This window comes from Herpailurus yagouaroundi, unplaced genomic scaffold (genome assembly GCF_014898765.1).
Source record: "Herpailurus yagouaroundi ecotype Mexico unplaced genomic scaffold, PumYag 191, whole genome shotgun sequence".
Taxonomy (NCBI): domain Eukaryota; kingdom Metazoa; phylum Chordata; class Mammalia; order Carnivora; family Felidae; genus Herpailurus; species Herpailurus yagouaroundi.
The window spans coordinates 10,373,347-10,399,959 of record NW_024412422.1 but is presented as its reverse complement, the minus strand read 5'-3'; the positions used below and the strand labels follow the sequence as shown (position 1 = coordinate 10,399,959).

Here is a 26,613-nt window from a genome sequence, read left to right as displayed (position 1 = left end):
AGACTTGGCCCCAGTCCTCTGGTTTTTGCATCACTTGCCTTAAAGAGGAAGAGAATGAGATGGTTTCCATGCTGGAAAGATGTGTTGTTCCATTTCGGCTTTGGTGACAGGCCGTCCTGCCCAACTCCAGCCGACAGGAATAACCACTAACGCTGTTGAGTGCCTACTATGTGCCAGACTCTCTCTAAGGACTTTACCTGAAACCTTTCCTGTGATGCTTCCAGTTACGACTCTTACTTCATTTGGGTCACAAAGGGGTTAAAAAACCTGGTGGAAAGTCCATTTTCAGCCCCGTTTTAAGTCACGGATGTTCCTTCAGACTAGAGATGAAGGCGGGCTCCGCGGGCCCGACCCCACGCCCTTCGATTTTCCTTTGAGGACCCTTAGGAGAGGGCAGAGGGTTCCTGTGTGCAAGCACACGTCCCTGTCTGTTGGGGAGCAGCAAAGGGAGTGAATGACTGTCTGAATGGGGTTGGAGGAACGTGCGAATGGGTTCTGCCGGCTGAGCCACCCACCTGCAGAGACAACTAACTTTTCTGGGCGGAGGAGGCAGAGGAGTTGGTGGTCTTCCTGAGCCTTAGGCTTGGCTCGTGAACCCTTTAGGACTCCCCCCGGGGCCACTGCTCCCACATCTAAGGGCAGAGCGCGCGCGCGCGCGCGCGCATGTGTGTGTATGTGTGCGTGGTGTGTGTGTGTGTGGGGGGGGACTTGGTGATCGAGGGTCACGCGCAGGTGGCTTTGCCGCTGCGGTGGCGGCGGTCGCAGAGGCGACACCGCTGGAGGCAGAGGAGGACGGACAGCCGGCCCACCATCGCTGCGGGCGGGTAAGGTGGGCAGGGCCGGAGCTGCGGGGAAGGGAAGGGGGCCGGCCGCCGCGGGTCTGGCCTCCCCGAGCGGCAGCCTGCGCCGGGTAGGGGGTCGTGGGGGAGCCACCTGGGGTGGGGAGGGGACGCAGGACGCCGTCCGCGGGAATGGGACTGCTGGAGCTGGAGGATGCGCTAGAACTGGGGGTGGGGCGACGACGGAATTGGACGGCGAGGCGAAGGCACCGGACCCGCGGATCCCCTGGGTTTTGGGGGGCGGGTCCCTGCGAGTGGCTGCATCCGCGCGCGGAAAACAGGTGGTCGCCGTGTGCGAGCGGTCCCTCGGGGCGCAGCGGCCTGGCACCTACCGCGGCAGTGTCCCTCTTTCCCTCTTCCCCAGGCTGGCAGCGGGTTAACACCTCGCCAGGGTAGCCACAGGGTGTTGGATGTGCGCCTAACCCGCGGTCCCAGGGGTTGCCGATCGCTGTGCGGTGCTGAGCCGAGCGGATGGACCGCGGGACCGACTGGAGCCCCACCGGGGAGACTCAAGGTTGCTGTAGGCAGGATTGTGCGCGCGGTGTGGCCCGAACCGCCAAATTCTCGGGAAGCCAGAAAGCGAGACATTTATGTAAAATCACCTATAGATTTTGGCAATTAAACTTAACTTAAAAACACTTTTTATAATGAAAAGTTTGGAACATACAGAAAAATAGGGAAACTAGTATAGTAAAACAGTTTTCATTTTTCAAAGACTGTATGAGTCAAATAAAACATGTTCAGTGGCCATCTCTGGCTGCTCACTGCCCCGGTCCAAGCCCTGGCTACTCAGAGTGCGGCCCTGGACCCCAGCAGCGTCAGCACCGCTTGGGAGATGGTTAGAAACGCTGAATCTCAACCCCCACTCCAGACCTACTGAATTAGACTCTGCATTTCAGTGAGATCCCCAGTTGATCTATATACATGTTACGGTTTGAGAGGCACTGCTCTCCTCCTCCCTCATTGGTCTTCCTGCCTCCAGGGTCACACTTTTTTTTTTTTTTTTAAATTGATTGTAGTCGGAGTTCTTAATAACCTAAGGCTCAGATCTCCAGACAGTTCGGTGGAGGGGAGAATATTGTTTAGGAAAGCCTGGTGATATTCCATAGTAAAACTCATGGTGTTCACACTCGTCTTACCTTCTTCAGGGCCCTGCCTGAGCTCCTTCTCTCTTATAAATCTTATAGGATTGTTTTGAAGATGAAAGGAGGTAATATAAGTAAGAGCATTTGTATATATTTTTATTAGTCAGGACTCTTTCAGTGAAAAGAGATAACCTAAACCAGCTTAGACTAAATAAATAAATAAATAAGTAAATGACTTTATAGTTTCAAGACTTGGAAAAGACTAAGGGAGGATTACAGGTACGGCTGGATCCAGAGGTTCAGCTACTTGGAACTTGGACAATGGGGGCTGGCCCACCTGGACCAAAAAGGTTGACATTGGGAGCATGATGGCTTCCAAAAAAAAAAAAAAAAAAAAGTGGGAAATAAATTGTTGGCGTGGAAGGATCAGATGTCCTTACTTAGTCGGAAGCCATATTTGTTATCATTCTTTGTGGTTTTGTCTGATCTCCCCGAGTAGATTTCAAGTTCCTTGAGAGCCGTGGCTCTGTCTTCCTCCTCTTTGCATCCCCACATGTCAGATGTGGTGCATTTCACATAATGATGCTCAGGAAGTACTGAATCAAATGTAATTGACTCAAGTAGATTGAGTCACTGAGACACCAGCCTCAGGCAAGCAATCTCTCTCCCCCTCTGAGTTACAGAGCAAGTCACTGTTCTCAAGCTTGTGGTATAAAGAACATCACAGACTCTGACATCGGATGCCTTTGTTTCTCTCACCGCCACCGCTCAATTCAAAGTCAGTTTGTCTAGGAAAACGGGCCCAGCATGAGTCCATTTCATACTGCGCAGCATTTTGTTATGCAAAGGTAACAGGGTTTTTCTCAGCGTGACCCCAGCGATAGTGCCTGTCTATGCTTGTTACCTCAGAGTCAGGAAGGAAAACAGAAGCTTTCAATAGTATGTGTCAATCAGAGGGAGGTGCTGATTCCCTATTTTGTTAGGGGCCAAGATTCTCTTGAGAGGCAAAACTGTAAGAAAACAAAACATAACAAAAAAGCCCCTCAAATCACCAACCCCCCTCAAAACAACAAAAAAACCCAACCAGAAACAACCTTCCCATATCCAAAAACAAAAGCAAAACAATACAACCCCAAATCAAACAAAAACCAACCAAACCAACCAACCAACCAAACAAACAAATAGAATGCAGAGAACTCTAGGAAGGTCTACAGAAGATTAGAAGTCTTTTAGAGGTACAATGCCTGGAATTGGATTTCTGTTCTTTTGGTCCAACCTGAATGGGAGAGATAGTAGGGAGTGTAAACATGACCTAAGAGGGATTCAAAATTATTTGTCCAATGAATTCCATCATTAGAGATCTTTTTGTTTTCTCCATCATTAGAGATCTTAATGGGTTAAACTCCTAGGTAAAAAAACAAAAACAAAAACAAAAGGCAAATGTATCAGCCACTCACATGTCAGTCTGAACTACTCACTTGTTGATAGCTAAGAGTTGTAAACTCAACGGTTTACATGGTCCAGGCATCACATGTCAACCAGTGAACCAGGAAAATACAAGAATGGTGGGGATAGGATGAGTTGGAGAACACGTGCCCTGTCCACAGGGTTACAGGCTCAGTGTTACCATATTTTTTGGAACAGAAGATGGAAATCTAAATAATTTTTACATGAAATCTTCCAAAAATTCAGAGAAAAAATTACCTGCTTTATCTACTAGTCCTTAACCTTTGCTCATCACAGTTTCCCTTGATAATCTGATCAAAGCTATAGAGCCCGGGAAATTTGTTTTGTACACAGTTTCATAGAGGGCCTCCTTCAATTCCACTATGTGTCTGTACGTCAGAACCAACGCCTCCTCTGCCGTTTATACTTTCCAAGAGAGGATCTGATTGGTGGATTTGTCGTCATGAACCGTGCAGTACTTGTTTTTATCTATCTATCTATCTATCTATCTATCTATCTATCTATCTGAGAGAGATGGAGAGTACAATAGGGGGAGAAGGGGAGAGAGAGAGAGAGAGAGAGAGGGAGAGAGGGAGAATCCTAAACAGGCTCCATGTGGGGCTAGGTCCAACAACCCTGGCATCATGCCCCAAGCCAAAATCAAGAGTCTGATGCTTGGGGTGCCTGGGTGGTTCAGGTTGAATGTCCGACTTCAGCTCAGGTCATGATCTCACAGCTTGTGAGCTTGAGCCCCCTATCAGGCTCTGTGCTGACAGCTCAGAGCCTGGAACCTGCTTCTGATTCTGTGTCTCCTTCTCTCTCTGCCCCTCCCCCACTTGTGCTCTGTCTCTCTCTGTCTCTCAAAATAAATAAATGTACAAAAAAAAGTTCCAACAAAGCAGTCTAAAAAAAAAAAAAAAAAAAATTTAAAAAAAAAAAAAAAAGAGTCTGATGCTCAACCCACTGAGTCACTGCACGTGCCCCAGATGTGCAGCACTTCTATTGGATAGAATTTCATTCATGGTCTCCTTCTCATGTTGTGATTGGTTGCCATTAGCTGGGGCACTGATTCTGCATCCAATCAGGTGTGGCCAGTGGCTGCAGGGCTGGCTGTTCAGAACAAAGTATCTCACGGGTTACTTTTCTCAGACGCAGACGTGGGCACCCAGATCCTTTGCGCTTCATGACTTGTTCTCCAGGAGGCCTCCTCGCTGACACACCTCCATCCCCCCATTCTCTTTCCGTTTGGAAAACCCCCTCCTTCCGCCCTTTCATCTTTTTATATTAAAAAAACATCTGGTAAGGTAGTTAATTTCAGTTTTTCACAGTCTCAGTTAAAAAATTAGTCTATCAAAGTAATGAAAGTACACATTTAAAAAGATTATAGCATTTACATCAAAATATTAGTTTCCTGTTCCTGTCCTGGCCCATCCCTAGACACAACTATTTTCAACTCCCTTAGCTATCTCTTAGGGAATTTACCCATGTTCATATTTCTGTTCTTGAGTTTGGCATATATTTCTAGTTATTTCATTCACTTAATCATTAATCAGTCAGTTAATTAATTAAACATATATACAGAAAGCACCTACAATGGGCTAGGGGCCCACACCGTGATGGATAGAGGGATGAGCACAACCAGAGGCTGATCTGTGATTAATCAAAGAATCACACGATTATGTGTAAGATGGCAAGTGTTGTAAGTAAACCCAGGAAAGGTATGTTGCACCATGAGATCATAAAGGGGAATTTGATCTGGTCAAGGGAATCAGTGAAGGCTTCCCTGAAGAAAGTTGACTGAACTGAGATCTAAAAAGTGAGCAGTCGTAAAAGCCCTGGGAGAGAGGGAAGAGGGGAAAGGAAAAGCATTTCAGGTAGAGGGAACAGCGCATGCAAAATCCGTGGAGAGAAGGGGTATGGTGGATATCAGAAACCATTTTCCTGCCCACCTGGGACTGTAGTCTCTAACTAAATGAACCTTCACAGGGGACACTTGGAAGAGAGGCATTGTGGTTAAGACGTGGGTCCCAGTTTCAAATCTTGTCTCCCCAACGCATGAGCTGTTTGCTCTCAGACAAGACACCTAAATTCTGAGTCTCAGTTTTCTTACCTAAGATGCTGTTTCTAAAAGGGGGAGGGTTCTGTGATGAGCATGAAATGATACAATTCTTGTAAAGTTTTGCTCAGTGCCTGTCATACGAGAAGTGGTCAAAAAATACTCATTGATATTATCACTACATCGTTTTTGTTCTCTAAATGTCAGCAGATGGGGCAAATCTAGGCTGAATCCTGAGGTTGAGGGCTAGCAGAGTCTGGAGGGCAAACAAAGCTTTGGTTTGAGCTGGTGACCACGTCTGATGTTTTCAGATCACGGCAGAAAGAGAGAGAGAGAGAGTGCATGGATTTTGAAAGTCACCCTGAGCTTGGTGTTTTCCTGGTCTGCAGCCATTAGCCCTGATTATAGGAAGTGCTTCAGAGCTGTGTGGAATCTCTCACTCCCTGTTAGGACTGTCTGGGCAGGAGGCAGAAAATGGATGCTTTGGGGTCAGACATGCCTAGAGTGCATCACAAGTCTCTGGTGCCACGTCCAAGGCTCAGAATCTGAGAGTCCAGCCTTTCGGCCAGACAGTTGTGCTGGTCATTCTCTTTCTGTCTTGTCTGGGATTCCAAAAACCCACTTTATTTTGACCTTGCCCCTGACCTTGATAATTGGGCACCCTGAACCCAGGTGGGCACCCTGAACCCAGGTCACGGGTTGTCTGTGCTTTGTTACAATGATGATGATGTGGGCATTAAAGCTGCAGAAAGACTAGCATTTGTCCGTCACTCCCTCTCTCTTTCTCCCTACCTCTGTGCCTCTCTCCCTCTCTGTGCCTCACTCTATCTCTGCCAGTTTGTCTTCCTATCTGTCTCTGCCTCTGTCTTCCTCTCGGTCTCCATCATCATCATCGTCATTATTAGCATTATTATTATCATTATCTCTTTGTCCTTCTATCTGTCTCTTTGCCGTCCGGGTCTCAGTCTTTTGTCTCTGTTTCTCTCTGCTCATCTCTCCATTTTTCCCCAGGCTTAACATTAAGTTCTCTCTCTTTATCTCTTGGTCTCTTTCTGTCTCCCCTGCCCGCCCCACACATCTCTTCCATCTCCCAAGCCCTTCTTTTTTAAAATTTTTTTTATTTTTCTAAATTCTTTATATTTGAGAGAGAGACAGGGAGACAGAGTGCGAGTGGGGGAGGGGCAGAGAGAGGGGGAGACACGGAATCCGAAGCAGGCTCCAGGCTCCGAGCTGTCATCACAGAGCCTGACACGGGGCTTGAACCCACGAACCGTGAGATCGTGACCTGAGCCAAAATTGGACGCTCAACCGACTGAGCCCCCCGGGCGCCCCCTCAAGCCCTGCTCTAACATTCTATGATTTTATGAAAATAGTCCAGCCCCCTCAACAAGACCACTTGTAACCAAGGACTTGGCCAACATCATTTTTGTATTTTGTATTGAGGGCAGTGGGGGAAGTTAGCTGCTGTGGATTTCGATATAGTTTAGCCAAGACAGCCTTTTTATTAGCAAACGCGTGTGGATTGGTTCACCAGATGTAAGATGTGACTAAAATATTAAATTCCTACACTGCCAAAGCACTAATGGATTCGGAAGGTAAATTATAGAAGCGTGTTCTCCCACAGGAATTCTGACATTTAAAATTAATTTTTTCTTAATTCTGTGTCCACCGCATTACACACTGGTTTTGAGGAGGAACATTCAAATCCAAGTTCTTGATGAGCACCCTAATAGAGGAGAACAGTAGTAATTAAATTAGAAGTGTAAAAATTGTTCCTCGGTTCCTTCCTGCAAGTTTTCTTACCTCGGGGAGCATGAACAAGAGGAAATGTTCTGCAGAGTCTTGACAAAATTAAGATTATCAGCTTTTATGGAAATGAGCAGATCCACAGATAAAATGGTTGGGGGAAAAAAACCCCACCTATACAAAGCTTGGGACGAGTTTTAAGATTTTTCCTCCCTCCCTCCTTCTCTTCCTCCGTTTCTTCTCCTTTTCTTTCCTTTTTCTTTTCCTTTCTGTGTAGTATTCCTCCCATCTATATGATGCCTGGGTCGGTAGCCTATGGTGCTTGAAACTGAACTGACATTCAAGACACCTGGCTTCGACCCCAGCCTTGTTGCTTACCAGCTGTGTGACCTTGGGAAAGTTACTCAGCTTCCCTGGGCTTCAGTGTCCTCTTGTGCTGAGCAAGAAGCTTCTGGGGGGAGATGACCACTAGTATTTTTTTCAGGTCTAAAATTCCTTGAAGCACACCCCAACAAATGTTTACTGAAAAAAAATTTTTTTTGAATGTTTGCTTATTTATTTTGAGAGGGAGTGCAAGCAGGGGAGGAGGAGAGAGAGGGAGAGAGAGAATCCCAAGCAGGCTCCACACTGTCAGCGCAGAGCCCGATGTGGAGCTCGAACCCACGAACCGTGAGATCATGACCTGAGCCCAAATCGAGTCAGATGCTTAACTGACTGAGCCATCCAGGCTCCCCAATATTTAATTTTTTTAATCTGCAGTTTTGCCCTTGTTATGAAGAGGACATATTCATTAAACAATTAAAAAAACAAACAAATGGAAACTATCTGTATTCCTATCACCCAAGGAGCACTGTGAACATTTTGATGCATTCCCTTTCAGGTTTTTTTTTGATACGTAGTTTCAATATGTGGGTTGTTTGTATTGTGCGTAACTCTTGGGTGTTCTCTTTTCAGTTAGAATTTTCTCCTTGGGCATGTCTCCCAGTCCTTCTGTCTTATGAATATTTTTAATGGGCACATAATATTTCACCCAGCACCTGTATGTACATAACCATTCCCTGTTGACATCAGCTTTTCTCTTTTTCTGACTACTTCAGCTGGGGAGACTCAGATTTGTCTAAGGCCCCTCTGCACTGTTTTAGAGCTTTCACAGACAACTGGGGTCCAGCTGCACGAATCTGGATGGCAGATACATTTCGTTCAAACTAAAGAGGGTTTTTAATAATTAATTAAAAAAAGGGTGCCTGGGTGGTTCTGTCGGTTAAGCATCAGCTCAGGTCATGATTTCACAGTTTGTGAGTTCGAGCCCCGCCCTGGGCTCTGCGCTGACAGCTTGGAGCCTGGAGCCTGCTTCGATATTCTCTCTCTCTCTCTCTCTCCCCCTCCCCCACTTGCATGCTCTCTCTCAAAAGTACAGAAATAAAACATCAAAAAATTAATTTTATTTAATTCCCACATTAAAAAAAACAAAAACAAAGATCGCACACACAAAAATCCAGATTTCCAATGTCTCTTAGAAATGTAAAAATAAGCCCCAGTAGCCATACGCAGGTGGTGTCAAGGGGCAATTGTCCCTTTCACTGGGCACTGTCTCCTTGTTTGTCCCCTGAGACCACCTCCTCTCATTTAGTGGTCCCTGTGGGCATTTGAGTTAGAGACCTCTGGGCGAGTTTATTGTGTATGAGCTGAAGCCTGGTACCAGTTAGGCACAGGCTGTGATGTGCTGAACTTTTCAGCCTCCGAACGGGATCCAGTAAATACATTCTGGGCACTGTGCCACTCAGGCTGTTTTTACAGGTGCTGTGGGGATTGTGGGGCTGAATTTCTGTGCTCTGCATTGTTTTTGGTGGCTTGTGCTTAGAAATGAAATCATTGCCAGAATGCAGGGATGGACAACTCGGCAAGACTCCTAACCTCGTCTTGAGAATTCAGGACTATGATAGACCATCATTTATTTCTTTTCACCTGTGGTTTTATGTGTGTGGCCGGCTGCATTTTGAAGTCTTTAAAAAAAAATTTTTTTTTTAACTTTTATTTATTTTTGAGACCCAGAGAGACAGAGCATGAATGGGGGAGGGTCAGAGAGAGAGGGAGACACAGAATCCGAAACAGGCTCCAGGCTCTGAGCGGTCAGCACAGAGCCCGACGCGGGGCTCGAACTCATGGACCGCGAGATCATGACCTGAGCTGAAGTCGGACGCTTAACCGACTGAGTCACCCAGGCGCCCCATCTGAAGTCTTAATTTAGGAGCCTTGGCCAGGCCATCTGCAACCAGACCCTTCCTGGAACATGCTGCAATTGTAACTATATCCTTATTTGTGAGCTTCTTCGTATGTGTCTCCGCTGTGGCAGAGATAGTAATGCTCATCAGATATTCCATATGCTCTGCCGCCTTCCTAGCCCCCTTGTGGTGAAGTGGGGCCATGGGATCAGTGCTGGCCAATGAGCTCTGAGCACAGGGGTGTGGTCACTTCCTGGTCTAAGCATAGGAAAGGCTGTGAGTTCTCACTGTGTCTCTCTATGCTGTGTGGAGTGTGAGGGCCTCACGATCAAAATGTGAGATCAGAGTATCATTTCAGCCTGGATTCCTGAATTACCTGGACCTGCGGCAGACTGTGACAGAAGAGTAAACTTTTGTTGTGTTAAGACACTGAGATTTTGAAGTGCTTGTTACTGCAGCATACCCTAGCTTAAGCTGACTGATACATCCTCTTAGAATTGATGAGTAGCGATTATACATTCATGTCCACAAAAGCTTTTGGCAGATATCCAGGGTTGAAAAAATGTTATAGAATGGATAAACGAGCACACGTGGTGTTTTTAGACTATACATAACACCCAACTCTTTTTCCCTCCTGGGATGGCAGTTAGATTAGAAGGACACCCTCCTGGGGCAGAAAAGGAGAACACACATTTATTGAGCACCATCTATTTTGGCAGTTATTATCTACATTTAAAGAAGAGGAAAAAGAGGCCCAGGCCGATTAGGCAGTTTCCTGGGGGGTCATAGAGCTGTTTCATACATCGTTCTGCTTAAATGTCTCCAATCCATCTTTTCAGTTGTCTTTAGGTTTTAACTTTAATGCCTTCCCTGATCACCAGGCTAGATTACTTTTCACTGTTATATGTTCTCCTAACTCCTGGAGCTTCCCCATATAACGATACCATTTCTAATTAGATTTTTGGTGTTCTGAGGGTAGGTCCTGTGTCTGTCTTGCCCAGTGCTGGATCTCTAGCACCTAGTATACTGCCTGGAAAATTGGAAGTGCTAAATAGATGTTTGTTGAATGAATAAAAGAGGGTCAGAAAACCTGGACTTTTTTTTTTTCTGGTACTACCACTAATCAATTGTGTCACCTTCGACGAGTGATTTTGCCTCTGTGAATTCCAGTGCTCCCATTTGTACAAGGAAGGTGTTTGACTCTGGTGTTCCATAAATATTTCATTCACAAATTACCCTCTTGTGCCTTCTCAGGGTCTTGTTTTGGGTTACTTTGTCATCCTTTTAATTCCATTTCTATTCCTGGAATAAATGAGAGAGCTGGGATTTGAACCCAGGCAGTCTAACTAAACAGTCCATGACAGGGGCACTTGGCTGGCTCAGTCAGTAGAGCATGCGACTCTTGATCTCAGGGTTGTGAGTTCAAGTCCCGTGTTGGGTGTAGAGATTACTTAAAAATAAAATTAAAAAAAAAAACCCAAAAAAGTGCATGATTTTAACTACTTATTCTACCCATCGATTCCCCCACCTGTCCTTCTGTTTGATCATTATTCATCTATCCACTCATATGGTCACTCATCCATCCATATATCTTACTATCTATCCAAACGTCCACCCAAATATCCTTTCCTCCATGCACACATGCATGTATCCATTTATTCATCAGGCATCTTCTGTCCAAATACCCATATATTTTTTGACAAGTGCTTTTGGAGTGAATACCCTATTCCAGTTCCTATGCCAGGCTACTGGGGTCCAACAGGAGCAAACTGACTCAGTTCCTACCCTCCTGGAGTCTCAATCTCATGGGTATAGAGAGGTTTCTCCTGTGCTGCTATTAATATGGGACATTGAAATAATGCCCAGTGTGTGAGCTGGAGCTCTTCAGTTGATTTTATTGTATTGATTTTTGTATCCTCATGGATAATATAATGCTGTATTGTTATTATTATATGTAAGTACATTAGTTAACTCACCAATGTTTATTGAGCACTTACTATATGCCAGGCACTGTGTTAGGTACACATAAGACCCATCTTGTTCTATAGCTCTAGAAGGCATCACTCACATTGTGTTCTGTTTGATCCTGGAGTTGTACAGGATAGTGGGACCGTGCATTTGTCACTGTCTTAAAGGAGTCCACAGCCTAGCATAATGATTAAGAGCTTGGGTTCTGGATCTGGACAGCCTGGCCTTGAGTCCCATTTCTGCCACCTATCGGCTATGCAATCTTGTCAAATCACTTCACCTCTCTGTGCTTCAATTTCCTCACCTGTGAAATAGGGATAACAATTGTCACTTCATAGATTGTTATATGGCAAAGGGCTAATCAATGCAGACGCTCTTAGAATAGTACATAGCATATAGTAAGTGTTCAATTAAGGACTAGTGAGCAGCTTAGGTATATATGCACTTGGTGGTTTTCTTTAATAATTTTTCAGATGGGGAGGGAAACTGAGTCAGGAGCATAACCTAGCCAAACTTGACATGCTCAGCTAAACCCAGAGTCTGTGATAAATTGATTAGCGACTACTCATTGATCTAGAGGGTATATGGTTCATGTAGCAAGGTACTGACTGACCCAAGCTGACATAAACCAATTATAATAAGGTGTGATTTCATTTTGATGTTTGACTACCAACCGCTCTCAAACTGTCTCCCTTTTCCTTTTCCCTTTGCTTCATACCTGGGCAAGCCAGTAAGGAATCCCACGTGCTGTCTCCTGTGGCGCCACATATGTGAGAACCTTCACCCAGCTCTATTCCCTAACCACAATAATATGAGAGCCTCATTCCTCTCTTTGGTCAAGATGTTCCAGACCAGCTCGAGTGCCCGCCTTAATCTCCCCAGAAAAATTTCATGATATGAGTAACAAATCTTTATATACTCTCTTGGTGCATGTGTGGCCTCATCAGTCTTGACTCCAAACCAGCTTTGGGTAGGGTATTGATTCTACCTTCCATGGGGCAACCACAAAACACTAATGTTAACTGAGGGTGAACTTGGAGAAACCACATATAATGGAGATACTAACTGATCTGAAGGAAACGACCTAGAAATCCCACTTCTCGGACACTACTGGAGAATGTACATACACCTGTGTGAGAGGAATAGCTCGATAAACCATGGTACATCCTGGCATGGGCTACTTGTAGCCATTAAAAAAAATTAAGCAGGGTGATGATGTACAGAAAATGGTAGATTCTCTGAACATATCGCTGAGTGAGAAAAGCAAGATGAAGAATATGTTAAGTGTGTCTGTGTTCTTTTTAGATTCAGTTTTGTGTATGGTGTGAGGTAGGGAATCAAGGTTTTGTTTTTTTTTTTCCCCCCATATGGATATGCAATTGATCTAGGACCATCTATTCAAATGATCCTTTTGGACAATAACAATGCCTTTATTGTAACTCAGATGACTGTTTACGTGTGGTTCTGCTTCAGAACTTTATTTTGTGCATGGGTCTATTTGTCCATCATGTGCCAACACCGCAAAACCTTAATAATTAAAGCTTTAAATAAGACTTGAAATCTGGTGGTGTGAGATTTTCCTTCCTCCTTGTCTTTCTTCTATATTGCTTGATTTTTATTAGGTTCTTTGCATTTCCATATAAATTTTAGAATCAGCTAGTAAATTTCAATTTAAAAGGCCTAGTAGATTTTGATTGGGATTCCGCTGAATCCATAGATCATTTTGGGGAGAACTAAAATCTTAAGGGTCTATTGACATGGGACATTTCTCTATTTATGTGAATAGTCTTTAATTTCTGTCTGCAGTATCTGTAGTTCTCAATGTAGAAATCTTCCTCCTCTTTTGTTAGATTTGTTACCAGGTTTAAAATATTTTTTGATTCTATGGTAAATGATATTGCACTTTATTATTTATTTATATAAGTAAGCCCTGCACGCAACATGGGGCTTGAACTCACGACCCTGAGATCAAGAGTCATGTGCTCCACTGCCTGAGTCAGCCAGGTGCCCCAATGTTATTGCATTAAATTTTTTTTAATGTTTATTTATTTTTGAGAGAGAGAGACAGACAGAACGTGAGCAGAGAGAGAGAGAGAGAGACAGAGAATCTGAAGCAGGTTCCAGGCTCTGAGCTGTGAGCACAGAGCCGGATGTGGGGCTGGAGCCCACAAACCGTGAGGATGATATTGCATTTTAAATTTCCTTTTTCTATTCTTCGTTGCTGATGTAGCGTGTGTACAATAGGATGCCATTTATGTTAACCTCCCCCTCCCCAAACCTTTTCTGTGACTTAGTCTGTGTGTAAATTCGTAGGAAAAAGCCCGGAACTGTACCACAGAGGTGACTTCTGTGGGGCGAGGAGGAGACAGGGAGTTGGATTCTTAGGGAAAGGTGGTGTTCAACAGGGACATTAGCCTTATCTGTCATGTTTCAATTCTTCTATAAAATGGAATTTTTTAATGTGTTACTTGCGTAACTAGAAATCTATTGAAAGAAAAGAAAAAACAAACGGTCCCCTTGCCCAAGCCTGGTTGGGAGCCTGTGTGATTGATGAATTGGACGAGCCCGGGGACTCCCTCCCACCCATGTCAGGAAGGCACCTGGATGGAAATTGTGATTAAAAGCACACAAGTCTGATCAACTGGGTTGTCCTCTGCACAGAGACGGAGTCGACTGAGCATCTGTAGAAGCGGGTCCAAGGAGGCCAGACTGATCAGTGTGTGTGTCTAGACCTGTTCAGAAAGGAGAGTTGCTAGACCTACAAGCAAGAGAACCCGCCTGTGCATCAGATCAATTCCTAGGATGGAGGGGCTCAGTATTATGACCGCCCAACTGACTCTGTGATTGCACGACAGCCTATAATGTCTTTGTTCAGCTGGGTCCCCCCCAGCTGCAGGCCAGAGACACGGGTTTGAGTACAAGGATTCCGTTTGGCACATGGTTCCAAAGTGCTAGCTGGGGAGAGAAGTGACCCAGAGAAGGGCGGTCAGCTGTGGGGTTTCGCTGAGGGCCAGCTGGGCTCCCTCTCGCTCAGGGCCCTGGGAGACCGACGCACGTGCTTCCAAGCTGCTCATGGTGCACAAAGTTGTGTGCATGAGGAAACACTTATTCCTCAACTCCCACCAGTCATCAGTTGAAGCTTCTCCTGGGGGCATTGCCTCGGGGACACTTCAGCCTCCACGATGGATTGACCTGTTTTGGGAACCGGAGAAAGTCTTGGCAAAGAATCACAGGTGTTTATAGAAGTTACCACCTCGGTGAGCAAGGGACGGTGAAGGGGACACTTAACAGTGGACGCAATGGCTTCCTGTACAGGTTTGTAACAGAAGAAACGTGCTTGGTAGCGGAGATGAGTTTGTGTCCCCCGAGCACTTCTGCTTCTCAACAGCGGCCAATCAATTGGCAGTCTGATTTACGCGTTGCTCTCTTGTGAGCTAGGCCGCCGGTAGGAGTCAAGAGAGACGGCTCCTTTTTGCAGGTACGTGGCAACATTGAATTTCTTAAGACCAAGTTCGGAAGCTGACAAGTGAAAAGTTGCAGCAGGCAGGGACCATGAGTGCGTGAAGCGGGCAGGAGGAGGGGGATCATGCTTAGGAAGTGCTTACATGGTGCCTCGCATGTAGTAAATGCTCAATAAAAGTCACGTACAGGACAGCAGTCAGCAGCAACTATTTCAAGGGACGGTTTTAAGGAGAAAGCGGAACTGAGTGTAACTTAGGGAAAAGATGCCAGAAAATTTAGGAAACTCATCAGGAGGAGGTTATAAAAGAAGTCTCCATGCCTAACACTGGCCTCTTGTATAGACCTTGTAATTAGGATGACAGTCACTTTCTATTAATTGCGGCCATGGCGGTTTCGTAGAGGTGAGGTTAATTGGTAATATGGGTGTGTGACATCTTCCCTCAGATAAGTTAGGTGCCAGTAATTAACCTCTTTGTTCCAGGGGGCAGCCATTCGTTGTTTGTCTTCTTGGCCTTCCGCTGTCAGCTCTTTCCATGTCTCCTGCCGCATTGGCTTTGACACATTAGCAGGGCTGATGTAAGAAATACAAAAGTGAGTCATAGGGTCCATTCAGCAAGACGTAGAGAACTTTCTGTTTATGTGGCTGGGATGAGAGCCGCTTTATCCAGTGGTCCAGTGGACCATGAGGTCCAGTGCTGGGCGCATATGAGTCTCACAAGGGCCTATGGGAATGTGTGTACCCTAAAAAGAAGTGTGGCCTCTGAAATATCAAAAGAAAACCATACAATAAAAAAATTTACTTTTTATTATTTTTATTAAAAAAAGATTTTTAAAAATGTTTTTTTATTTATTTTTGAGAGAAAGAGAGACAGAGCGTGAGCAGGGTAGGGTCAGAGAGAGAGAGAGAGAGAGGGAGACACAGAATCTGAAGCAGGTTCCAGTCTCTGAGCTGTTGGTATAGAGCCCGACGTGGGGCTTGAACCTGTGAACCGCGAGATCGTGACCTGAGCCGACGTCAGATACTTCACTTAATGAGCCACCCGGGTGCCCTCAATTAAAAAATTTTGCAATTTTATTTATTTTTTTCCAGATTTACTGAGGTATGATTGACAAGTGAAAATTGTATATATTTAGGTTGTACAACATGAGTTTTCTTAATGTGTACAGTGTGATGATTTAACACGTGTATACATTTGACATGATTACCAGAATCAAGATAATTAGCACATCTATGACCTCACATAGTTACCATTCGTGTGTGTGTGTGTGTGTGTGTGTGTGTGGTGAGAACAGTTAAGATCCACTCTCTTAGCAGATTTCAAGCAGACAATACGGTATTATTAAGTATAACCACCATGCTGTTCATTACATCTTCAGAAGCAATTGATTTTTCTGACCCTTTATATCCTTTGACCCATATCTCCTCATTTCCCCCATCCCTGAGTCCCTGACAATCACCTTTCTACTCTCTGGTTCTGAGTTTGATTTCATACAATTGAGACTGATACATGTCTCATTTCACGAAGCACTGTATACATAATGTATGTCGATTAGTCAATGGCAACTCAACTTATGGTTCTCTCTATATTTTACATAGTTATGTTTTAATATTTTTATATTTGAGGGGTGCCTGGGTGGCTCAGTCGGTTAAGTGTCCAACTTCGGCTCGGGTCATAATCTTGCGGTTCTGATCTTGTGGTTCGTGGGTTTGAGCCCCACGTCGGGCTCTGTGCTGACAGCTCGGAGCCTGGTCCTGCTTTGGATTCTGTGTCTCCCAGTCTCTCTGCCCCTCCCTTGCTCGCACTCTGTCTCTCTCAAAAATAAATAAACATTAAAAACATTTTTATATTTGAGATGAGGGTGTCTGTTGTCAAGCTGTGCAGGGTTTCAAGCTTGCTGACCAGAATTTGATTTGTAGGAATTCAATTTACAAATGAATGGGTTATTTAGAGTTTGGGATATTATGGCCTTTTGCAACTTGCTCATCTGATATTTTGGATGTTCTTTAGAATTTCATGTTTTAATTGCAAAAGTGAATTTATTTTTGTTGGAATAGCATAACAAATACAATCAGGCATAAAGAAAAATTATTAGTGGTGTCCCATCACCCTTCCCCCTCCTGATAGGTTTTAAAAATTTAAATGCAGTGTTTTCAAACTTTCCTAGGGGTTGGGGAGATTTGGCATTTACCTGCCTTGCTCCTGTCCCCTGCCGAGGGATCACCAGTCAGACATGCTGTGTCTGCCTCTAAAAGGGAAAACTTGTTCCCTCTACTCACACTTCTGACACCAAATGTGTGGATTTTCCCTTTACATCAAACAATTCTCCAACTCTCTGGACACCAACTAGGTGTCAGCAATTCAATTCTGACACTAATTAGGACAGACCCCACAGGTTAAGGGCTCAGTCCCACAAGACTGCCCCTTCCTTCGATCCAGACACCAATTGCAAATTCCAGGTCGTGACCTGTGCTTCTGATCAACTGACTATAAATTGGGGTTTCCCACAATAACCTCTTTGGGTTAGGGGCACCTGGGTGGCTCAGGCGGTTAAGCGTCCAACTTCGGCTCAGGTCATGATCTCGCGGTTCCTGGGTTTGAGCCCTGTGTTGGGCTCTGTGCTGACAGCTCAGAGCCTGGAGCCTGCTTCGGATTCTGTCTCTTTTTCTCTGCCCTTACCCTGCTCGTGCTCTCTCTCTGTCTCTCAAAAATAAATAAACGTTAAAAAATTAAATTAAAAAAATAACCTCTTTGGGTTTGATAGTTTGCTACAATGGTTCACAGAACTCAGGGAAATGCTTTACTTATGTTTACTGGTTTATTATAAAGGATATTATAAAGGATATGGGTGAACAGCCACATCAAGAGGTACCTATGGTGTGATATCTAAGTGCAGAGCTTCTGTCCGTGTGGAGTTGGGGGGTACTACCTTCCTGGCAAATGGGTATGTCGCCAACCCATAAGCTCTCTGAACCTTGCTGTTTAGGGGTTTTATGGAGATTCCATTACGTAGGTATGATTGATGGAATCGTTGGCCGTTGCAGTTAGCTGAGTCTTTAGCACTCCTCCTCCCTGGAGGTTGGGATGAGGTCGGGACTGGAAGTTCCAAACTTCTGATCATGCGTTGGTGGTTTTTCTGGTGAGCAGCCTCCATCCTGAAGCTAGGTAGTCACCCCCCTCACCTTAATCTCATTAGCATACGAAAAGACACTCATCACTGTAAGGATTTAAAGGGTCTTGGAAGCTCCTGGAACAGGGGACCGAGACCAAATATTACAAAAGATGCTCCTAGCATCCCATCACTCAGGAAATCACAAGAGTTTTAGGAGCTCGTCGTCAGGAACTATTTCTTATTATGTCACAGTCACCAACTAGCCCAGTGATTTTAGATAAGTAGCATGAACCCCCTCAGCATCAGCATCTGGTGTGTATCATGGGATGACAACAGTCCCTGCTTCTTTGCTGTGAGGACTGAGTGAGTTACTATGCAGGGAGGATTCAGCACTATATATCATGCCTGGTGTAGGGTCTGAGGCCCCAAGATGAGCTCCTTTGGTATGAACGTTATTTTGAGTTAAAAGCAATCAAAACCCACCAGATTCGGGGAAATCTCTTTACCTTTGCTCAACTGCCTTCGATTAACCGAGAAGAGAGCTACTGACCGAGATTCCTCTTTACCTAAGAAACTTGCTTGCATCACAGGGCAGGCTTTGTTTTCCAAATAGCTGCTTTCACCTTCCTTACAATGATCCTTCTCCCCTTTGAATCCTCAGATTCCTGCCCCTCTCCTGAGCTCATAGAAGCCTCACGATGCCTCACCTACACTTTGGAGTTTCCATGTCTGTGTGGATTCTTCACATGCACACTGTTAACTTTGGTTTTCTTCTGCTAATCTGTCTCACGTCAATTTGATTCTTACTTTAGCTAGAAGGACCTTGAAGGGTAGAGAAAATTCTTTCTCCCCAACACTGGTATGGCACATATACTCAGATAAGTGCACTATTTCCTAACCCCGAACCCTCAGTCTGGTGAAACAAGATTGTATAATGGATATTCTGAATCACGGTAGTGCAAATTTTGCAGTGTTTGTGCATTGAAGGCACTCCCTGGGGTTAGAATTAGAGTCAGATTTGAGGAAAGGTTGATTCGCTCAGTCGTCTATATTTTTCCTCTTAATTTAAATACGGACTCTAGTGCGACTCACTCCCCAGGCGAGCGGAACACTTAATGCCAGCTCTGGACAATGCTGCCTGGCTTCAGAATGGTTCTCAATAGAGAACGACTGATGGCAATGACTACCGTTTACTGAGTGCGCCTTCTGTGCCTGACTCTGCCCCGAGTCCTTTTCTAGCTTAGGATCTAGAGTTAGGTGTTCTCAGGGACTCTGAGTCTCTCACTCTTGCCTCCTTCACGCAATGTGTCTTCAGGCAAGTCCCTTCCCTTTTCTCTGGGAGCGGGACAAGATTAGTTGCATGCTCAACAGGTTTGTGTTGAAGATTCAGTGCACAATAAATGTGAAGTCTAAGCCTGAACCTGGGCAGGCCACAAGCACTTGATAAACGTTAGTTTTATTATCATCATGTTCCTTAATCCTTATGGTGACCCTTTGAGGTAGATATGAAAAATATATGGCTCATTTCATATGGCAAAGCTCTAAAAACAGGCACCTTCAATATTTCATTGCATTTCCCTTTATAATATGTTTCACAGTGTATTTGGGGGTGGGGATATAAACTAGCCCCTTATCAACAGGAATATGGATATATACACTAGATTCATGCCACTGAAAAAGAATGAGCTGGGTAAGACTCTGCGAATCAACAGGGGTGAGTCCTCCAAAAAACATGATGTCAAGAGCAACAGAAGAAAGTTGCACACGGGCACCTGGGTGGCTCAGTCGATTGAGCATCCAACTTTGACTCAGGTCATGATCTCGTGGTTCGTGAGCTCAAGCCCTGCATCGGGCTCTGTGCTGACAGCTCGGAGCCTGGAGCCTGCTTCGGGTTCTCTCTCTCTCCCTCTCTCTGTAACTCTCTGCTGCTTGTGCTCTCTCTCTCTCTCTCTCTCTCTCTCTCTCTCAATAATAAATAATAAACATTAAAATTTTTTTTAATTAAAAAACAAAAGTTGCACAAAATGCACATGGAATATTATTTACATAAAGTTTAAAAATATGCAAAGCAGGGGCGCCTGGGTGGCGCAGTCAGTTAAGCGTCTGACTTCGGCCAGGTCACGATCTCGCGGTCCGTGAGTTCGAGCCCCGCGTCGGGCTCTGGGCTGATGGCTCAGAGCCTGGAGCCTGTTTCCGATTCTGTGTCTCCCTCTCTCTCTGCCCCTCCCCCATTCATGCTCCGTCTCTCTCTGTCCCAAAAATAAATAAAAACGTTAAAAAAAAATAAAAATAAAAAAATAAAAATATGCAAAGCAATTCTATGAGGTTAGGGATACACATTACACAGATAGGTACAGAAATACACAGATGTGCCTGGGATGGCAAACACCAAGTTCAGAGCAGGGTTTCTCTCTGGAGGCAGTGGCGGGTATGGTTGCTGAGGGGCACGTGAGAGTCTTCTGATATACTGGGGATGTTTATTTCTTAATCTGCTGCTGAGGGCATTTATTATTCTTTATGCCTTTCAAAACACGCCTCAAGTAGGTGATAATAATTAAAAAAATTGCACCCCAGCCATGGGGAGAGGGTTCGGGGGGCTCCCTCTGTATTCTTGAGACCTCCTGTCCCAAACCAGGTTCTTTAACCTTCCTGAACCCACACTTTCTCTGTAACCACCTCCATTTCTTCCGGGTGCCTCGCTAACAAAGCCCCAGTCCACCTGGCTCCAAACAGGGTTTCCAGGTAGCCAGGGTCTCAGTTTGCATGTTAGAGGAGCTCAGCTTTCTCCAGCAGTGGTTTTTTTTTTTTAATTTTTATAATGTTTATTATTTATTTTTGAGAGAGACAGAGTGTGAGTGAGGGAGGGGCAGAGAGAGAGAGAGAGAGGGAGACACAGAATCCGAAGCGGGCTCCAGGCTCAGAGCTGTCAGCACAGGGCTCGACACAGGGCTCGAACTCACGAACCCGTTAGATCGTGACCTGAGCTGAAGTCGAGGCTTAACCGACTGAGCCTCCCAGGCACCCCTCTCCACCAGTGTTTTAATTTACCCTTTACCTGGCTTCCTCCTGCCCACCTCCACCCAACACTTCCAGACACCCAAATAGCTCTTTTATGCCACTGGAGGGGGAGAGGGGAGGATAGGAAGAGAGAGGCAATCTCATTACCACAGAAACAGGGCCAACCTTAGTAGGGGGAGGGCTTGGACAAGTCACAGTATATGATGGGCTCCCCTACTCCAATTCCAATTGATTAAAATGAGTCAAAAAACATTTTTTGAAGGGAAAGGGGAAATTACATAGCCCTCCCACCAATCCCCAGCATGCTGCCTAGTAGTGTGTGTGTGTGTGTGTGTGTGTGTGTGTGTGTGTGTGTGTGTTGGTTTGTGGGAGATAGGATGAACCACATTTTCCAGAAAGTCAGCTCTGGCCTTCTTGCAACAGCTGACCCTTTTATCTGGAACCCCAAGATAGGAGGAGTTCTAAATAAGTGTGTTTTCCAGGTGCCTGAAACATACTCCCCTGAGGGCATCTATATTTATATGCAGAACCCGAGGCTCAGAGAGGTTAAGTAATTTTCCCAAGCGTGCACAGCTGATAAAGTGGCAGAGCTGATAACCTGGAACCCAGATCTGTCTGAAGTCAAAGATTGTGTGCTTCAGTATTTGCTAGCGTGTTGATAAAACTTCTATTTTACTGAGGGTGATTTCATTGGCAATCATTCTAAGAATCACCCCCTTTAAAAATTGTTTTGCTTTCTAAAAGAGGAAACAGAAACCATTGAACATTTCTCCGTGTGGTGAAAGTCAGCTCTGCACCCATTCTGCACATACGCTGTCACGTGTAATTGAGGGAAAGGTGGGAAAGGAAACTGACATATTTGACCAACAAGTGCCAGACATCTCCAAGACATCTTATGTGTTCTTATTTATGCTCCCTTTTCTATGTTATTATTCCCATTTTACAGATGGAGAAACTGTGGCTTGGTGTGTTAGTTACCTACTTCTGTGTAACAGATTAACCCAAAATGTAGCGCTGTGAAACCACAAACTTTAACGATCATTCATAGTTTCTGAGGGCCAGTCTTTCAGGAGCCGCTTAGTTGGGTGGTTCTGGCTGAGGATCTCTCATGAGGTTGCAGTCAGAATGTGGCAGGGGCTGTCATCATCCGAAGGCTTGACCGTGGCCGGAAATTTCCCTTTCGAGATGGCACACTCAGATGGTTGTTGGCTAGAGGCCTCAGTTCTGTGCTTCATGAACCTTTCCATCGAGCTGCCTATGTGACCTCACGTGGTAGCAGCTGGTCTCCCCTAGAGTGAATAATCAGGGGAGACAAAGATGGAAGTCTCAGTGCCTTTTTTGACCTGGTCTCCGAAGCTGCACACTGTTGATTCTGCTTTATTCTGTTTGTTAGATGGGGAGGAAAAAAAGCTCCTACCTCTTCAAAAGGGGAATGTCAGTGAATCTATAGACATATTTTTAAAACCAGCACCCTCAGAGAGGCATGGTGACCTACCAAAGTGCATACAGCTTGTAAATGGTGGAGGTAAGATTCAACCACAAGCCTACGTGGCCCCACACACTTCTCTTTTCACTGTACTGTGATTTCTCCTCATAACTTTTAGTGTGAATTGTGTATAAACCAAGGATTAGTAGGCTCTGAGTGCATTTAACAGGTAGCTTTTATAACATTTTGGAGTGCTCAAAGAGCTTTCTTATTCTCTTCCTGATTCTTCGTGATCTCTCAGATTTTTGAGATTGTTGGGTAACTTTTAGATGAAATCATAATGATGATAAAGGTCTGTTTATTGATTCTTTGTAGAATTCTTCAGTTTTCAAAGCTAATTTATATACAGCGTATCACTTACTTCTCCCCAAAACCCTGTTAATAATGTGGGGCAAGTGATAGAATCTTCTGGACGAGCTGGGTGTTGAGTCATCACTTATTTATGTATCTTCCTTCTTTTAGCATTCGTTTAGCACGGGCTCCGTCTCCCCCACTGGCCGCTTCTCTGTCTTCCTACTCAGTCCTACAGTGGATAGAGCCATGAGAGCTCGTGTTCTTGGAGCTACAGGGGAGAAAAGTCTTTTCCTCCACCCTCTTATATTCTATCCCTGAGGCCTGTGAATTAAACTGACAAAAGATTCACAGGAGAAAAGACATACACATTTTATTTATATTAATATTTTTGTGTGCACAGGGCTTCATAGAAAGGAGTGAAAACCCAGGGGCACCTGGGTGGCTCAGTAGGTTGAATGTCCAACTTCAGCTCAGGTCATGGTCTCACAGTTTGTGAGTTCGAGCCCCGCATCAGGCTCTGTGCTGATAGCTCAGAGTCTGGAGCCCGCTTCGGATTCTGTGTCGCCCTCTCTCTCTCTCTGCCCCCTCCACCACTCGTGCTCTCTCTCTCTCTCTCTCTCTCTCTGTCCCAAAAGTAAATAAACATTAAAAAAAAAAAAAGTGGAAACCCAAAGAAGAGATTGGATTGGGGACTCATTTTAATAAAGGGTGGTAAATTGCAGAGAAGTGACTGGACAAAGGAGATGGGGGTTTGGGCTCCTAGGGGTGGTACATTGTGGAAAGGTGATGAGGCAGCATGTAACGGAGAAGGGTTGCTTGGTAAGGTCTGTTATGCAGACTCAAGTTATCTCCGGTGATCTCCTTTCCCTGGCCTGGGGGAGGGCGCACTTTACAAATGGAAACGTAAGTCACCCTTATAAAGGGCAGTTTATGACCTGCTTCTAGGCAGAAAGGGGGAGGGCAGAGAGCTCTTCCTGTGTCCATTGTTTTCTCAGTTGCCTTCAGTTCAAAATAACCCTTAGGCCAGAGTGGGATATTTAAGGTGCCCGTATGCTGGTCTCCTTCAGAGTTAATATCCTAATTTGCGTATCCTCTTGTGAATGGAGCGTAAGTTTGTATTCGATTTGGCTTCAAGTTCTAGCTGCAGCGTGCACAGCATGTACTCCAGGCAAGTTTCCTGTTTTGCACATCTTGGTTTTTCTCATCTGTATAATGGGGATAAAGACTATCCACCTCATTGGAATGGTACACAGATTAGATAAGACCTTACGTAAGAAGTGCTCGCTTAGTGAGTGGCAGTCAACGTTCAGAGGCACCTTTTCTTTAAAAAAATTTTTTTAATGTTTTATTTATTTTTGAGAGAGAGAGAGTGACAGAGCGCGAGTGGGGGATGGGCAGAGAGAGAGGGACACAGAATCTGAAGCAGGCTCCAGGCTCTGAGCTGTCAGCACAGAGCCCAGCGTGGAGCTTGAACCCATGAACCATGAGATCATGACCTGAGCCAAAGCTGGATGCTTAACCGACTGAGCTACCCAGACACCCCTTTTATAATTAAAAAAAAAAAATCTTTTTAATGTTTATTTATTTTGGAGAGAGAGAGAGAGCATGAGTGAGGGACGGGCACAGAGACAGGGAGACACAGAATCCGAAGCAGGCTCCAGGCTCCGAGCTGTCAGCACAGAGCCCAACGCGGGGCTCGAACTCACAAATGGTCAGATCATGACCTGAGCCGAAGTCGGATGCTCAACCCCCTGAGCCACCCAGGCACCCCACTTGCATAATTTCTGAGGTTCTTTTCAGCTCTAACAATCCACCACCCTCAGACTGCCTTTATAGCATTCTATTTATTTTAAAAAAATGTATTCATTATTTCCTGCTTGCCTTTGCTTGCTGTAATAATTTTAGATAATAGTTGCTCAGAATTAACAGAAGCCAGAGGAATTGGTCAGAATTTTTTTTTTTTTAAATGCAGGCGTGTGGAGCAGTATACTGATGTACATAATCACCACCCCCCCCTTTTCCCTTTGCAGTCTAACAAGGCTTAGTGAAAAGCAACCAGTGATTTCTCTCCTCTCCCATTGGCTCCAGGAACTGGCTAATGCAGTTTGACTTTGAAGACAAACCCAATGGCATAAAGAGAAAGAGAAGCACTTCGTTGCAAAAAGTGCTTTTTAGGGGCGCCTGCGTGACTCAGTCGGTTAAGCGTAAAACTTCGGCTCAGGTCATGATCTCACAGCTCATGAGTTCCAGCCCCGTGTTGGGCTCTGTGCCGACAGCTCAGAGCCTGGAGCCTGCTTGGGATTCTGGGTCTCCCCCCTTTCTCTGTCCCTGCCCCGCTCATGCTCTGTCTCTCTCTCAAAAATAAATAAAACATTTTTAGAAAAGTTCTTTTGAATCATCTACCTGGAGTTGAGTGTCTGAGGGGTTTGAAGGCAAGCCTGGCACCCCCTGTGGAAATGCTTTTCCCGTCTTCACGGTAGTTGAGGAACAGAGGGTTCCCTGAGAGGGGCTCTTGGTGAATGGTGCTGTTCATGGGTTCTGTCTCCATTTTCACCTGCCTCCCCAAATGCCTAGCTGTGATTCTGGTCTGGTCTCTTGTGTGTTAAATGCATTGTTCTTCTTCACTCAACACACTGTTCATTTTATGGCTAAGCAGAAAGACAGTTTGCTGTTAGCTCACTTTCCTGCCCTAAAACCTTTAGGGCCTCCCTGTGCATTGAACACGGACTCTTCAGCCCCGAATCTGGTCTCAACTTGCTTGGGAAGCCAAATTGGGTGGCTCCATTCATCTGCATGTGCCCTGGGACCTTAAACTTTACCTGTGCATGCTGAGATTCAATCTCTTCCCTCCATTTTCTGTGCCTCTCCTTCCCTTCCCTTTCTCTCTCTCTCTCTCTTTCTTTCTTTCTTTCTTTCTTTCTTTCTTTCTTTCTACCTATCAGCATCAAACTTGTTAAAAAAAATTCAACCCGGTATATTTGAAGATCTAATTGCCCTTATTAAATTCATATTAAGTGATTAATAATTGTTTGATTATTAAATGGACAGCATCCTACCCAGCAAGTAGAGGGGAGCTCCAAAGGGCTGCAGAGAAGGAAGGGATGTTAAAGGCAGGACAAGGAAGTCATACACACAAAAAAAGGATTATTTCAGGGGAGGTCACCTTCGTTTGGGGGACATGAAGGTCTTAGTAGGTGGATTACTTCATCTTCCTTTGGGGGATGGAGAGGGCCTGTGTGACAGATTACCTTACTGGTGCTGACCAGAAAATTCCTGAAATTTCTGGGGGAGGTTGAAAGTGCAGCTAGGTTAGGTATTTAAGTTCCAGTTTGGTGAGTTGGCCTAAGTGACACCATTTTGGACCTGTGGTTTTCTTTTTAACAAACTCAGACTTCTGGGACCCAAAGAAAAAGAGTTTCATTTCTAAGAAGATTTTTTTTTTTAATGTTTATTTTTGAGAGGGAGAGAGAGAGACAGAGACAGAGCATGAGCCAGGGAGGGGTAGAGAGAGGCGGGGGAGACATAGAATCGGAAGCAGGACCCAGGCTCCCAGCTGTCAGCAGAGTGGGGCTTGAACTCACAAACCGTGAGATCATGACGTGAGCTGAAGTCTGCCGCTTAACCAATTGAGCCACCCAGGCGCCCCTCTTTTCCAAGATCGTGACCTGAAGTCAGACACTTAACCAACTGAGCCACCCAGGCGCCCCTCTTTTCCAGGAAGACTTTCAATTCCTTTTCTCTCCTGTTACATTTAATTTTGGGAACTCAGTGAATTACTGTTACATTTAATTTTGGGAACGCAGCATCTAGTTAAGAGGTCAAGAGCGCAAGCTTTGCAGTTAGATCTGGGATTGAATGTTTACTGTGTGATCTTAACAAA

General features: G+C 45.0%; 1 protein-coding gene across 1 annotated transcript in view; it reads left to right on the top strand.

The window, feature by feature from the left end:
- The first annotated feature begins 433 nt into the window (after nucleotides 1-433).
- Nucleotides 434-26,613, top strand: part of RPH3A (rabphilin 3A) — a 278,148-nt gene continuing 251,968 nt past the window's right edge. Inside the window, exon 1 of the mRNA XM_040443834.1 lies at nucleotides 434-824. The gene's annotated coding sequence lies outside the window, so the exon portion shown is untranslated. The remainder of the gene's footprint in view (nucleotides 825-26,613) is intronic.